Here is a 14606-nt window from a genome sequence, read left to right on the forward strand (position 1 = left end):
GTGGCAAGCATCTGACGACATGGTCCAACCGGTATGACGCCGACTGGACTAGGAAATATAAAATACATATATTTGTGTATCCTACCCAGCCCATTTGCTGTGACCTCCCTTACAATATTAGATCACAGAGTTTCCTGAACAGGGAAACTCAAGGATAAGGGTTCTACCCTTTTAGGGTTAGATGTGTAATACCACCAGCCCTTTAAAATATTTGATATTATAGGGTAAAATGAAAACTGATTTCTAATCAGAATATTGAAGAAATTCTATTTTTCAATATAGGATTGGTCTCAGCAAACACCCGGGCAAGGATACCCAAGATATATTGGAAAATAAACGGATTTTGAGCGAAGCGAAAAATCTATTTTTGGGTGAGATAGCCATGACGTCCTGATGGAAGGTTCCTTCAGTAGCTTCCTAAGTGTATGTTTAACTACAGTAGATATTCCCAGAGAATTAAACTAAAGGTTTCACAGAATTCTAACTTCTGGCGCGAGTACCCATAAGGTTTCCCTTTTGGATATCATAGATCAACAGGGGACGTATGCATTGACACGCCACATGGCTATCTGCACCCCACATAGCGTTTAAGCTCCGAAGGGGTAGTGACAATTATGGGAGGAGCCGTTCTAAAATTCTCCTCCTACGCTGCTGTTATGGTACCTAGTGATGTAATCAAACGGCCGCCATATTGGCCGACATCTCATCCGCCCGCGCCAACTCTTCCACCCGGCGTTTCCGCCAGCCTCCAAGATATAATGAGAAAGGGAGGGGCTTGACAGGTCAGAATAGAGAGTTTTGGGCGGGTCCATCAGGATGTCATGGCTATCTCACCCAAAAATAGATTTTTCGCTTCGCTCAAAATCCGTTTTTTGGGCTCAAGCCATGACGTGCTGATGGAAGTGTACCAGAGAATTAGTGTATCGTGGGTGTTTTCCCCAATTAATAGTGCCTTTGACTTCCAAACAATATTCCTTTGGTCTGATGACCATAGAGACCGTGACATCTCCGTTACATGTCACTCTCAATGGCACAAGCTATGACATGGCTTCCTGCCCCCCTGGCAGGGAAGTCCTAATTGGATGTAGGAAGATCTTGAAGTCACCTGTGGGAGAGGACTCAGCCTTGGATGAGGGACTTGTCGGTCTCATAGACATGTCCTGAGAGATAAGTACTTTTTGTGGGAACAAAAATATCACATTTCTTAGGTGAGAATTTCCACCAGGAGCAGTATAATGAGATGAATTATAATGCTGATAAGATTAGGATAATTAAAACACTAAAACAGTAGTATATTTGGATATAGTAGGGCGAAATGAGATGCATTTGATAGCGAAACATCAATTTATTTGGGAGAATTTCGCAATAAAAATAAAATAAGATGACAACTTATTTAACATTAAATTATTTGGATACAGACATAGGCTGGAGATTGTCGAAGACGAAGGTGTGAAATCTGAAAAGAAAATCTTGCCACAGCACACATAAGTTCCAGTGGAACTGGAAAGTCTTTGACATCTGAAATACACTTCATGTCCGATAAACATGTGGCACACGTGTACCAGTCTATATCACTTCACCATAAGGAGGAACAGTCTCTAGTGACACTGAGTGGCAATTGAAACACTATGTATCGCACAAGGGTCAACACAGGCACCCGTTGAGTTAGAGTCCCGAATAACTCGCTGTCCTTCGCAGCGTTAAGCAGCAGGTTTTAGTACACTACCTACGGCTACTACAAACCTTTTGAGTTCTTGCACCTGCTTCGCATAGTGTTTGAAGAACACTTTCGAAGATTTCCAGCCTGTGAAGGACCGGAGGCTCTCGAAGTCCATGCTCTGGAAAAAATTAAGGGAAGAGGCGACTTTCCTAGGATCATGACCAGCGGGTGTACTGTCAGGATCCGCTCTGCGAATAAAATAGGTGATCTTCGCCCGTAATTGTTTGAGTGACAAATCACTTCCCGACGTTTCGCCTTTAAAGAGTTTTCTCCGCCAAAGTCTGAAGTTCTACGAAGATAGACCTTAAGGCTCTCTATTGGGCATAAAGAGACATCTTCCTTCAGAGGGCAGATTCTCCAAGGGCCCCACCTCTTCGTTGGAAGCTCATTCTTTGCCAGAAACGTTGGGTTAGGGAAGAGGGTAAGTTCCCCTGTGTCGGCGAACTGTATCTGGCCCTCCTCTCTAGATAAGGCCACTATCTCACTGACCCACGCTCCCGAAGCGAGAGCGAAAAGGAAAATCACTTTTTGGGTCAGGTCTTTCAGAGGGCAAGAATCATTGTCCAGGCTAGAGGCAAATTGAAGCACCTTGTCGAGAGACCAGGAGATAGGTCTCGGTGGGGTTGCGGGACGGAGTCTAGCACATGCTTTCGGAATTTTGTTAAAGATTTCGTTGGACAGATCAACCTGGAAGGCATAGAGTAATGGTCTTGTCAAGGCCGATTTACAAGTGGAAATCGTGTTGGCTGCTAGGCCTTGTCCATGAAGGTGAATGAAGAAGGACATACAGAAATCCGTAGAGATTTCCGAAGGATTCTTCGCCTTGACAAAGGACACCCACTTCTTCCAGGAAGACTTGTATTGCCTTCTGGTAGACTTTGTTTTGTATTCCTCTAGGAAGTCTAAGCACTTCTTCGATATTCCAAATCTTTTCTTCACAGCTAGTGAGAGAATATCATGAGATGAAGGTCTCAGGTTTTCCTTAATGAAGCGAAGACAGTCGACTTCTGGACCTGCTGGGAGAGAACTGGGTCCAGCAGGGGGATTAGCTTGGGCTTCAGTTCCAGGATGAGAGGGAACCAATTGCTCCTTGGCTATTTGGGAGCCACCAGGGCTGCCGTTCCCTTGAAGGTTCTCAATTTGGTGAGGACTTTCAGCAGAAGGTTGGTTGGAGGGAACAGGTAAATCTTGGTCCACGTTTTCCAGTCCAGGGACATGGCGTCCACCGCTTCCGCCTTGGGGTCCTCGTATGGGGCCACATAATGAGGAAGTTGGTTGTTGTCGCTCGTCGCGAAGAGGTCGATTTGCAGATCCGGGACCTGATGGGAGATGAAGGGACCATTCCGACTCTATCGGGCTTGTCTATGATAGAGCGTCCGCCGTCACGTTGCGGAATCCCTGTAAGTGAACTGCCGATAGGTGCCATCTCTTCCTGTCCGCAAGGCGGAAGATGGGTAATAGCACACGGTTGAGATGGGGCGATCATGAGCCCTGACGGTTGAGACATCTGACCACCACGGCGCTGTCCAGGGTGAGGTGGATGTGGATCGATGGACGAGGGGACAGTTTTTTCAAGGTGAGAAGAACTGCCATGGCCTCCAAGATGTTGATGTGGAACTTCTTGAACAGGGGAGACCATGTTCCTTGCACCTGACGTTGGTGGGAGTGACCCCCCCACCCTTCCAGTGAGGCATCCGTGTGGATGGTGATCGACGGAGGCGGTGGTTGGAGAGGAACGGATCTTCTTAGGTTCTTTGTCTCTGACCAGGGTTTTAGGAGTGAACGAAGCCTGGTTGGTAGGGGTCTCTTGAGATCTCTTCGAGCGATGGATGCGTTACGTCTCCAGACTTCCGATGCATCCTTTAGCTGTGCTTTTAGCACTGGGTCTGTCACTGAGGCTAACTGTAGGGAGCCGAGTACTCATTCCTGTTATCGTCTTGAGATCCATTTGGATTTTAGAAGTCTCTTGAGAGATCCCGCTATTTCCTTCCTTTTCTTCAGAGGGAGGGAAAGACGGTGTGACTGAAGATCCCAGTGGATTCCCAACCACTGAAACTTCTGAGCTGGAGACAGTCGAGAACTTTTGGTGTTGATTTTGAAACCCAGATGTTCGAGGAACTGGGTCACTTTTTTGCAGGCACGCAAGCATTCTTCTGGCGATGCCGCCCAGATCAGCCAATCTTCCAGATAGGCCATCACCTGGACGTCTTGAAGACGTAGCTGTTGGACGATTGTGTCTGCGAGCTTCGTGAAGATTCTTGGGGCCACGTTGAGGCCGAAGTGCATGGCCCTGAAGGCGTATTGTCTTCTTTGAAGCCTGAATCCTAAGTAGGAGGAAGCTTGATGATTCATTGGAACGTGCCAGTAGGCATCCGCCAGGTCTGTGGAGACCGTGTAAACCTTGTGAGGCAGTAGGGCCCTTATATGTTGAAGGGTCAGCATCTTGAACTTGTTGTTCACAATGAACTTGTTGAGAGGGGATAAGTCCAGAATGACTCTGAGTTTGTCTGAGTCCTTCTTGGGAACGCAGAATAGCCTTCCCTGGAACCTGATGGACTTTACTCTCTTTATCACCTTCTTGTCCAAGAGTTCTCAAACATATTCTTCCAGAATGGGTGTTGATCGTTGGAAGAAATGATGAGAGACTGGTGGAGGTGATATCCAGCTCCAGCCCAGTCCTTTCTTGACGATGCTGTGGGCCCAAGGATCGAAGGTCCAGCGATCCTGAAAATGGCGAAGTCTTCCTCCCACCGGAAGCACTTCATTGCTTCTGGTTTCCAGAGGGCTTACCACCTCAGCTGCCTGCTCCTCTTCCTCCTCTCCCTCTGGAAGGGCGTCGAGAGGAGTCTCTGCCAGAGCCTCTACCCTTAGGGCGAAAGGTAGTGGTCTGCCTTTCGTAGGCTGGGGTGAAAACTGGTGATTGGGACACCACCGGCTGAGGGACCAACTGAAAAGTCTGTTGTGACTGAGCCACTAATTGAGGAATAGCGGGAGCCGGAAACTGGCGTTTAGCTTGATGCTGTTGGAGGCGTGACTTGTTGGGTTTCTTCTTAGGCTGGGGGCCCTCATCCTGAGAAGACTTCCTTTTGTGCGACAAGCCCCACTTATTGAGAAGGTTCCTATTCTCAGTGGAGGCTCTGTCCACAATCTCTTTCACCAGCTCCACGGGATAGAAATACTTGCCCCAGATGTTCGAGGAGATCAGTTTCCGGGGTTCGTGTCTAATTGTTGCGCCCGCAAACACGAACTCTCTACATGCCCTCCGAGCCTTGATGAAATTATATAGGTCCTTCAACAAGGTGGCGAGGTGGGTTTTCGCGAGGACCATGTAGACGGTAGGGACCCGAGTATCGGAGGACATTTTCTCAAGGACCACCTGATGAGACAGAGAGGCAGCCAGTCTCTCTTTTGTGTCCAATTCCCAACGGAGGAGGTAATCCGTGAGCTTGGGAAGGTCCTCGTTGAACTGACGTTCGGCGACGTCAGGTTCCAGCTTCCCAACCGAGAAAGTTAGCTGGATGTCCTTCCAGCTCTTATCGTCCGGGGGTAGGGTGAGGGAGAGAGGCCTACATTCCTCCAATGAAGGGCAAGGTTTGTTCTCCTCCACTGCCTTCAACACAGCGGCCAAGGCCTTTTCAGCAAAAGGGAAGACCCTGGTGGGGGAAGCAAGAAATGACGGGTGTTTTTTGCTTAGGGCTGGCACCTTGGAATTGGTGTAGCCCCTGTTCTTGAGGCTGTTGGCCAACAGAGCCTGGGCCTTGGAGTGCTCTAGCACGATTACCTCCTTCGGTTCGGTCTCCTCTTTGGAGGATGGCTCAGACTTCAGACGGACGAAGCAGTCCGGGTAGGCCTCAAAGCTAGGGAAGAATTCCACCTCTTCAAGGGGAACGGCACCTAGCTTAGCGTTAATCATGATCCGTCCAGTGGTGATAGGCATAAATTTCGCATGCCACCAGGGGTTTGTCACCGAGCACTCGGGGAGATCCTTGACGGAGATCTCCTTGGGCGCCTTTTTCAAGCCCAGTATCTCTTTCCAGATGTTGTCGTGCCCCTGGCGGAGCTTTTCGTCCAGGAATGCCATCAAGACCTGGAGGGTATCCTGGGAACCTGATGGGGTGGGTACTGGGGTGGTCGATGTAGAAGGAATTGGCTCCGAGGTCACAACGGAAGCCACAGAGGGTGTACGGGCAATCTCGCCCTCAGAATCCGGGAACTCCACAAGGTCCTCTTCTTCCTCCTGCCCCCTTCCATGAGGGTCCTGAGGGTCCTCTCGGTGTCTTCGGAGACCTACAACATCCTCTCCACCTCGTCGATGTGGCACTGTCGGAGGGCAGTCGAAACGTCCGGCTCGACCGTTAGTTGAACGCACGGGATCTAGTCCTTGGGGATGACGGCATCCGCGGATGCTTTGGGGAAGAGCATGGCTCTCATCCTCTCGCTTGGGAGATAGGGCCCCGTGGCGTTCTTTTGAAACCCATGCAACCACTTGCGCAGGGTCTCACGGGCTTTGTCCCTAACCTCCGTAGACGGAGGGTTGTCGAACGCCTCATCCAACCGTTTCTTGCAGACGGTGCAGACCTGCGGGTCCCAATAGCGGAGGTCCCCTTTTAAGGTGGAACAGCCGGCGTGGGATCGGCATGCCCGGTGACCATGAAAGTCCGGGCGACGAAAGCTGCAGAAGGCGCTCTCACACTTCACAAGCTCCTCCTGTAAAAGAAAGAGGCTATGAGTACATGAAGTCAGTACACAAGTGACTTAATTTAATCTTAGATTAGGACTAAGTTTAATTTTTTATAATATAAAATTCCATGTATGAGCTTAGGATAGTAAGCTAGAAAGGAAGGTAGGGAAGACACATACTTGTGTATCCCGTCCACTCCATTGCCGTGACCTCTCAGCGTAACTAATTCCAGAGGGCTGAGATGCCCTGGGAGGAAGAAGAACACTCAGTTAATTGAGAAGGAGGAGTATGCAAAACCTTCTTCTATAGGATAGGTCCCGGCAAAGAACTGCACATGGATGCACAGAATATGCTGGAAGATTATTTACTGTACAACTATACGCAATAGTTTTCAGTTTAGGGTATCTCAATACCATAAGAGTACTGGCTATTATCCCTAGCTGTACAATAATCCCTGCCGGCGCCTGGCCGGCAGGAGTAAGGAGTGACTGTCCACTATAATGTACCTGAGTGTCGCCGGCGGATCTCCATCAGGGAGGAACCCTTTCGGAACAGGACGATTTGGCGCCGACTCTTTGGCGCTGACGATTTGGCGCCACCATTTTGGCGATAGACAGTTTGGCACTCATTGTTTTGGCGATGAGCTGTTTTGGCGCCAAGGAACAAACTTAAGGACCATCCGCAAATTTGTGTCTCGTTTAATGATCACCTCATTACACCAAAGGCTCGTATGATTTGAGAATTGTAATATTAAACCAGTTATTACAATATTCAAGTGTTGTTTAGTTCTCCCTATACCATACGCCCTATTACCTAATAAGCGTCGAACATACGTGAAAATGTTTCGAATGATAACTGAGATGTCTGCAGAGCTGCAACCAAAGGGCATTTATTGTGATTATGAACAAGCAGCTTTTTCTGCAATGACAATGTTTTCCAGATGTAGAGTTGAAAGGCTGCTTCTCCCATTTTGCACATAATATTCATAAGCACCTGAAACAACTTGGGCTCCAACATTTGTATAATAATGACCCCAACTTCTCAGTAAAAGCTAAAATGATCGTTGCTTTATCTTTTGTACCTATTTCTCACATGGATGTTTACATCGATGCTTTGACGCAATATTTACCTGATGAACTCCAGCCGTTAATGAACTGGGTCGAAGATAATTATGTAGGAATACCTCTGAGGAGGGGTAATGGCCGACGTTCACCACTTTTCTCTACGCAAATGTGGAATATGTACTGAATAGTCGAACGATATTAGGTGAGGACAGGACAAACAATCATGCTGAAGCTACGCACACGAAAATCTATGCAGAATTTGGAATGAACCACAGTTATATGGAAATTCATCGATTGCATGAAGAGAATTCAGAAAGGACACGATTCTTATTATGAACAACTAATGGCTGGGAATCCTCCTGCTCGAAAATGCTTAAAATACATTAAGACTGATGAACGCATTTTAACTATAGTACAGCAGTTTGATTCACGGGAACCACTGGAATACTTACGTGGTTTGGCATATAACTATGAAATGCATTAACATGGTGGAATTATTTCAATTTTTTTTTGTTACATTTTAATACTGTATTGCTGAAAATGAATAGAACTTTTTTATTTTTATGTTATTTTTGACCCTTGTAATATATATAAACACACACACACACACACACACACATATATATATATATATATATATATATATATATATATATATATATATATATATATATATATATATATATATATGTGTGTGTGTGTGTGTGTGTATCAGGTCAGAAAATTTTCAAGCTGTCGCCAAATGGGCTAGCGCCAAAATAACTAGCGCCAAAACCTTTTAGCGCCAAAACGGCGGCGCCAAATCATCGTCGCCAAAAGAGCGGCGCCAAAACGAACTGGACTCGAACCCTTTTGAGCCAGCAGTCTAAGTGGCAAGGAGAAAGGGTGAAGCTATAACGTGATGGCAGATCGCCGGTGTGCCGGCGGCTCCGACAACCGGCAGGCAACCGGCAACGGTATAGTAACAAGGGTACTGACAAGACAATGGTACTGGTAGTGTATGGGCGCCGGTGAGCCGGCGGCCTCCCCCCTTCCCCGGCGGCAAGTCGGCAGCGATATACCGACACTGTCTGCATTCAGTGAGACAGGTAGGAAGTCGGAGTTACTGCCGGCAGGTGCCAGGAGGGGGGTGGCAGCAGTGGAACAGGACTGACAGAGAGAGAGAGAAAGGTAGGAGGGGGAAGGGGGAAAGGGTAACTCGGTACCCAAACCCTTCCGCCTCCGGAAGGAGTGTTCAAATGAAAGTAGGGGTGGGGCCTTTCATCCGGCGGGAAGGGGGCGGCCGCCGGCTAGTTGCCGGCGGCGGCTAGGTTGCCAGTGGCGGCCCAAGGGAGGGCCGAGGAACACTCAAGAGGGGGAGGTCCTCCGCCGGCAGACCGACCAGCGACGGCAACCCCATAGGTCGACTATGAGAGGGAAGCGCAGCAGAACGGACAGCCGACGATGGGACCGGGCCAGGCATACAAGTCGCCGGCACACAGCGGGATGTAGGCCGGCGGACAGGGGTGTGATGGTAGGCCAACACAAAGGGATAGAGTGGGGAGGGGGAGAGGGTTCTAAGAGGAAGGGGGTGCAGGAGGGGCCGAAGTCCCCTATTGCATACCCCATGGAAGGGGATTCTGATCAGGGCTAGCTTGTCTAGGCTGGAAGAGTCCATTCTCCAGCCTAGGGTAGGATAGCCCAGAGTAGGTACAGCACTGGTGTCCTGTCCTAAACTATAATGAAGCAGAATCCCCATGGGCTGCCTAACCTAGGCTAGGAGAACCTGTCTCCTAGGCCAGGGAAGGCAGGGGGAGGACAAGTCGTAGGCCACAGGGAGGAGGAGTCGTAACCAAACCAAGTGTGGACTAGGAAGCAGGGCTAAGCCCTCCCCCTTCGTTCTCCAAAAGACCAGAAGGGGAGTACATTCCCCTAAAAGAGGGATGGAGGCGAACGACTGATACTCTGAGGGTCTGTCCTAAACTCAAAGCGCACATCTATGGCCAGGAGAAGGGGCAGAAAGGCCCTAGCCTAACCTAAACGACAGTATCAAGGATAGGGAGGCTAGGGTGTAGCCTAGGCTACCTCAGAGGGAGGGGATTACCTAGGTAGGTAACCTGGGGGGGCGATTGAGGAAGCATATAAGAGCCCTAGCATAGGTTAGGTGCTAGGGAGACCCCTATAAACTTCCCCGAAGGCGAAAAATCATTTATGCACTCACTGAATCTTGTATGTATAATGCCTGAATCTTCATTTCACTCATAACACTAGGAACACTATCATATCATGCAAAAAGTAAACATGAACACTTAGGCATCTTGCCTAGGGGCTAGCTTAGGGTTCGGCTAACATGATCGCCGAAGGCGAATACTAACAGCATAATATAACTAATTCCTAGCAATGAAGACTAACTAATTTAATCATTAGTTAAGGGACCGGGAACGTTGCTCTGGCTAACTAAATAAAGCATGCGAAGCGAGCAACAGCGTCTCAACATGACGCCTCCGATGAAGGCACAGCTCCGCCACAAAACACAAGATTTAAGGAAAATTAATCGTTACTTTACGGCTAGAGCTTATTTAAACAATACAAGAATATGGTACTCAACTTGCCAGAAGAAGGCGAGGCCGAAGAATGCGACATGATGAAGAAACTAGGCAAAAACTGGGAAGACACAACTTCCTAGGATGCGTTACTAGGGTGGAATGGAGTTGGCGCGGGTGGATGTGACGTCGGCCAATATGGCGGCCGTTTGTTTACATCGCTAGGTACCATGACAGTAGCGTAGGAGGAGAGTTTTAGAACGGCTCCTCCCATAATTGCCACTCTACCCCCTCGGAGCGTAAACGCTATGTGGGGTGCAGATAGCCATGTGGCGTGTCAATGCATACATCCCCTGTTGATATACGATATCCAAAAGGGAAACCTTATGGGTACTCGCGCCAGAAGTTAAAATTCTGTGAAACCTTTAGTTTAATTCTCTGGGAATATCTACTGTAGTCAAATATACCCTTAGGAAGCTACTGAAGGAACCTTCCATCAACACGTCATGGCTTGAGCCCAAAAACTACTAGTATAATATATACAATAGTCTTTCTATCTGCAGTATATCCTATACTGGAAATATACTGACTACCTGTATAAACATATACTGTAATTCAGCCGGCACAGCCAGCATGCTAGCTAAGAGAGAGAGACAGCATGGAGTGAAGGCTGCCTTATTACTGTGTAAGTATACAGTAGTTAAGTATGTAAAAGTCTAATTTACTGCCTTTCTCCAGAAAGAAGGTTCAAATGGAAGGGGAGAATGTAACATTCAGGCTTCCATCCAGCCACAGTACTATCCCCGGCAAGGTCCAACCGCCACTTCGCCGGCAGGCTAGCCTCCGGCAGCACTAGTACAGTCGGCGTGCTGCTGGCTTAGTCAGCACCTATCTGTGCCGGCCTGGCCGGCGGTAGCCCGACAACAGAACATGTGGCCAGCAGTCCAAGGGAGAACTGAAGAGCCTTGGTAACAGAAGGGACTTCCCACTCACAGCCATCATGGCTGCCGACAGATGACATGGCTACCAGCAGCATGCATAGCCGCCGGCAGCCGTCATAGCTGCCGACAGTAAAACACATGGTCGCCGGCAGTTAACATGGCTGCCTGCAGCTGGCATAGCCGCAGCCAGCCGGACAATGGCTGCAGAGAGGGAGTCTGGCCGGCCCCCGCAACCCACCGGCAACGGTGAGGTTGCAAGACGATGGAGCGAAGACAGTCGACTTCTGAACCAGTTGAGATAGAGCGGGGTTCGGTAGAGGACCAGCCTCAGCTTCAGTTCCATCACCAGAAGGAACCAATTGTTCTTGGGCCACTTGGGGGCCACTAGTGCTGCAGTTCCTTTGAAGGATCTCAGCTTGTTGAGGACCTTCAGCAGGAGATTGGTTGGAGGGAACAGGTAGATATGGGTCCATTTGTTCCAATCGAGGGACATGGCATCCGTCGCCTCGGCCAGAGGGTCCTCGTATGGGGCTACATATCGAGGTAGTTTCTTGTCGATCTGCAGGTCGATCTGCAGTTCTGGGACTTTTTCCAAGATGAAGGAGAATGATTCTGCGTCTAGGGACCATTCTGACTCTATCGGCTTTAGCCTGGATAGAGCGTCCGCCGTCACATTGCGGAACCCATGTAGGCGATCTGCTGATAAGTGCCATCTCTTCTTTTTCGCTAAATGAAAGATGGCTAATATCTCACTATCACTTCGCTGTCCAAGACCAGCCTAATGTGGACTGATCTGTGAGGGGATAATTTCTTCAGCGTCAAGAGGACTACCATGGCCTCCAGAATATTGATATGAAAGGTCTTGAACAGGGATGACCTCCCTATCCTTCCGTCGAGGCATCCGTGTGGATGGTCACCAATGGGGGAGGTGGTTGTAAGGGAACGGTCCTCGTTAGGCTCTTGACCTTCGACCACGGCTTGAGAAGTGATCGTAGTAAGGTTGGTACCGGTCTTTGTAGATCTCTTCAAGCGTTTGACGCGTATCTTCTCCAGACTCCTGACGCATCTTCCAGCTGTGCTTTAGCACTGGGTCTGTTACTGCTGCAAACTGGAGAGAGCATAGTCCTCTTTCCTGTTGGCGTCTTTAGATCCTGTCGGATTTCAGTAATCTCTTGACAGAACCCGTGATCTCTCTCCTCTTCTTTGGTGGAATGGAGAGGCGGTGTGACTTCAAGTTCCAATGGATTCCTAGCTATTGAAACTCATGAGCTCGAGAGAGGCAAGACTTCTTGTAGTTGATCTTGAATCCCAGATGTTCCAGGAACTGGATCACTTACTTGGATGCCTGCAGACAAGCAGTCTTGGATGCTGCCCACACCAGCCAGTCGTCCAGGTACGCTGCCACCTGAACGCCTTCTAGATGTAGTTGTTGTAAGACTGTGTCCGCAAGTTTCGTGAAGATCTTTGGGACTATGTTTAGTCCAAAGGGCATGGCTCTGAAGACATACTTTGTCTTCTGTAACTTGAATCCTAGGTAGGAAGAGAGGGGGTAGCTGATTGGGAGGTGCCAGAAAGCATCTGCCAGGTCTATTGAGACTGTACGCCCCCCTTTGGTAACAGGGTCCTTATGTGTTGAAGGGTTAACATCCTTAACTTGTTGTTCTCGATGAATTTGTTGAGTGGCGACAAGTCCTTCTTGGCAACACAAAACAGCGTTCCCTGGAATTTGATGAACTTTGCTTTCCTTATAACCTTTTTGCTCAAGAGTTTTGAGGTATATTCTTCCAGTAAGGGGGTGGAGTGTTGGAAGAATTGAGGAAATGAAGGTGAAGACCTGTTCCATTTCCATCCTAGTCCATTTTTTATTAGGCTGTGGGCCCAGGGATCGAAGGTCCAACGATCCCGAAAGTGTTGGAGTCTCCCTCCTACCTGAAGCATCTCATTGCTTAGGTGGTCCGGAGGGCTTGCCACCCTGACCGCGTCCTCCCCTGCCCCATGAGGGATGTCTTGAGGAGCCCTGTCGAGAACCTTTTCCTTTCGGACAAAAGGTAGTAGTTTGCCTCTCAAATCTTGGGTTGAAAGCTGGTGACTGGGCAACCAGCTGTTGAGGCACCACTTGGAAGGTGGTCTGTGGCTGAGCGACCACTTGGGGCATCGTGGTCATGGTGACAGTGGGATGTTGCTGAGGAGGCCGAGAAGGTAGTCTTGGCTTCTTTGTCTTCCATTTTGGTTGGGGACCAGCATTCGGGGAAGACTGCCTCTTTGAGGAGATGCCCCAGTTTTGGAGAAGGTTCCTATTCTCCGTGGTGGCTTTCTCAACTACCTCTTGGACCACTTCTTTTGGGAAGAGGTCCTTACCCCAGATGCTGGAAGAAATCACCTTCCTGTGTTCGTGTTTCACTGTCGCGGCAGCAAACATGAACTCCCTACAGGCTCTTCTAGCCTTCATGAAGGCGTACAGGTTCTTTACTAGGGTGGTCATATGCATCTTGGCCAGGACCATGAGCATGTCTGGGGTGCTGTTGTGGCCTGCACACATCTCCATGCAGTTTTGTAGGGACAGGGAGGAAGCTAGCCTCTCTTTTGTCTCTTGCTCTCTTCGCAAGAGAAAGTCCGACAGCTTAGGGACGTTCTCGCTGAACTGCTGTCCCGTGATATCTGCATCCAGTTTACCTATTGAGAAGGTTAGATGGACCTCCTTCCATTCCTTCTCATCCGTGGGCAGGGCTAAAGACAGAGGCCTACACTCCTCTAGTGTAGGGCATGGTTTGCCTGCCTCAACTGCCTTGGCAACGGTCTGGAACGCCTTTGACGTAAGGGCAAGGCTCTCGAAGCAGGAGCAAGAAAGGTAGGGTGTTTCTTGCTCTGTGCAGAAACTCACGAGTTGGTATAACCTGCCTTCTTCCGGCTACTCGTCAAGAGAGCCTGTGCTTTGTCGTGGTCGAAAACCATGACCTCCTTCGGTTCCGTCTCTTCTTTTGACGCTGGTTCATGCTTCAACCGGATGAAGCACTCTGGATATGCATTAAAGTTCGGCCAGAACTGAATGTCATCTAGGGGGACGGCTCCCATCTTCTCGGAGATATAGAGCTTGCCATTGGTAATAGGCATGTACTCTGCATACCTCCAGGGATTGGTCTCGGAGCAGGATGGCAGGTCTTGAACTCTGGGTCGCTTCACGGAACTCTCTTGTGATCTTCGCTTCCCTTTTTTCGCTCTCCTTGCGAAGATTCTCCATTAGGGCGGTAATATGGGCCAAAACTGCCTGACGCATGGCGTCCAATGGAGGGGTAGGAGCCGAAGACGTAGATGGTGTCGGCTCTGCTGCCGGCACAGGCGGAAGGGGCTCCTCTGCTTCTGATGAATTGACATCTTCATCTCCTCTGGGAGGTAGAGTAGACTCTTCCTCAGGATCGTCCCGAAGGAGATCCTTCTCTGTGTCTGTGGACACTTCAGACATCCTTTCCTCTTGGTGGATGTCCATGCCTTGCATCGCTTCACTGACTTTTGCCTCAACTGCAATCTGGACGCAGGGAGGCCCGGGTCGTTTCTTGGGCACGACGGCATCAGTACCAGCTTTTGGGAACAGCAAGCTACGCATCCTGTCATTTGGAAGGTACGGTCCCGGAGAGTTCTTCTGGAACCCTCGTACCCATTTGCGAAGCTTCTCGCGTGCTG

Source organism: Palaemon carinicauda, chromosome 28 (assembly GCF_036898095.1).
Source record: "Palaemon carinicauda isolate YSFRI2023 chromosome 28, ASM3689809v2, whole genome shotgun sequence".
Classification (NCBI taxonomy): Eukaryota; Metazoa; Arthropoda; class Malacostraca; order Decapoda; family Palaemonidae; genus Palaemon; species Palaemon carinicauda.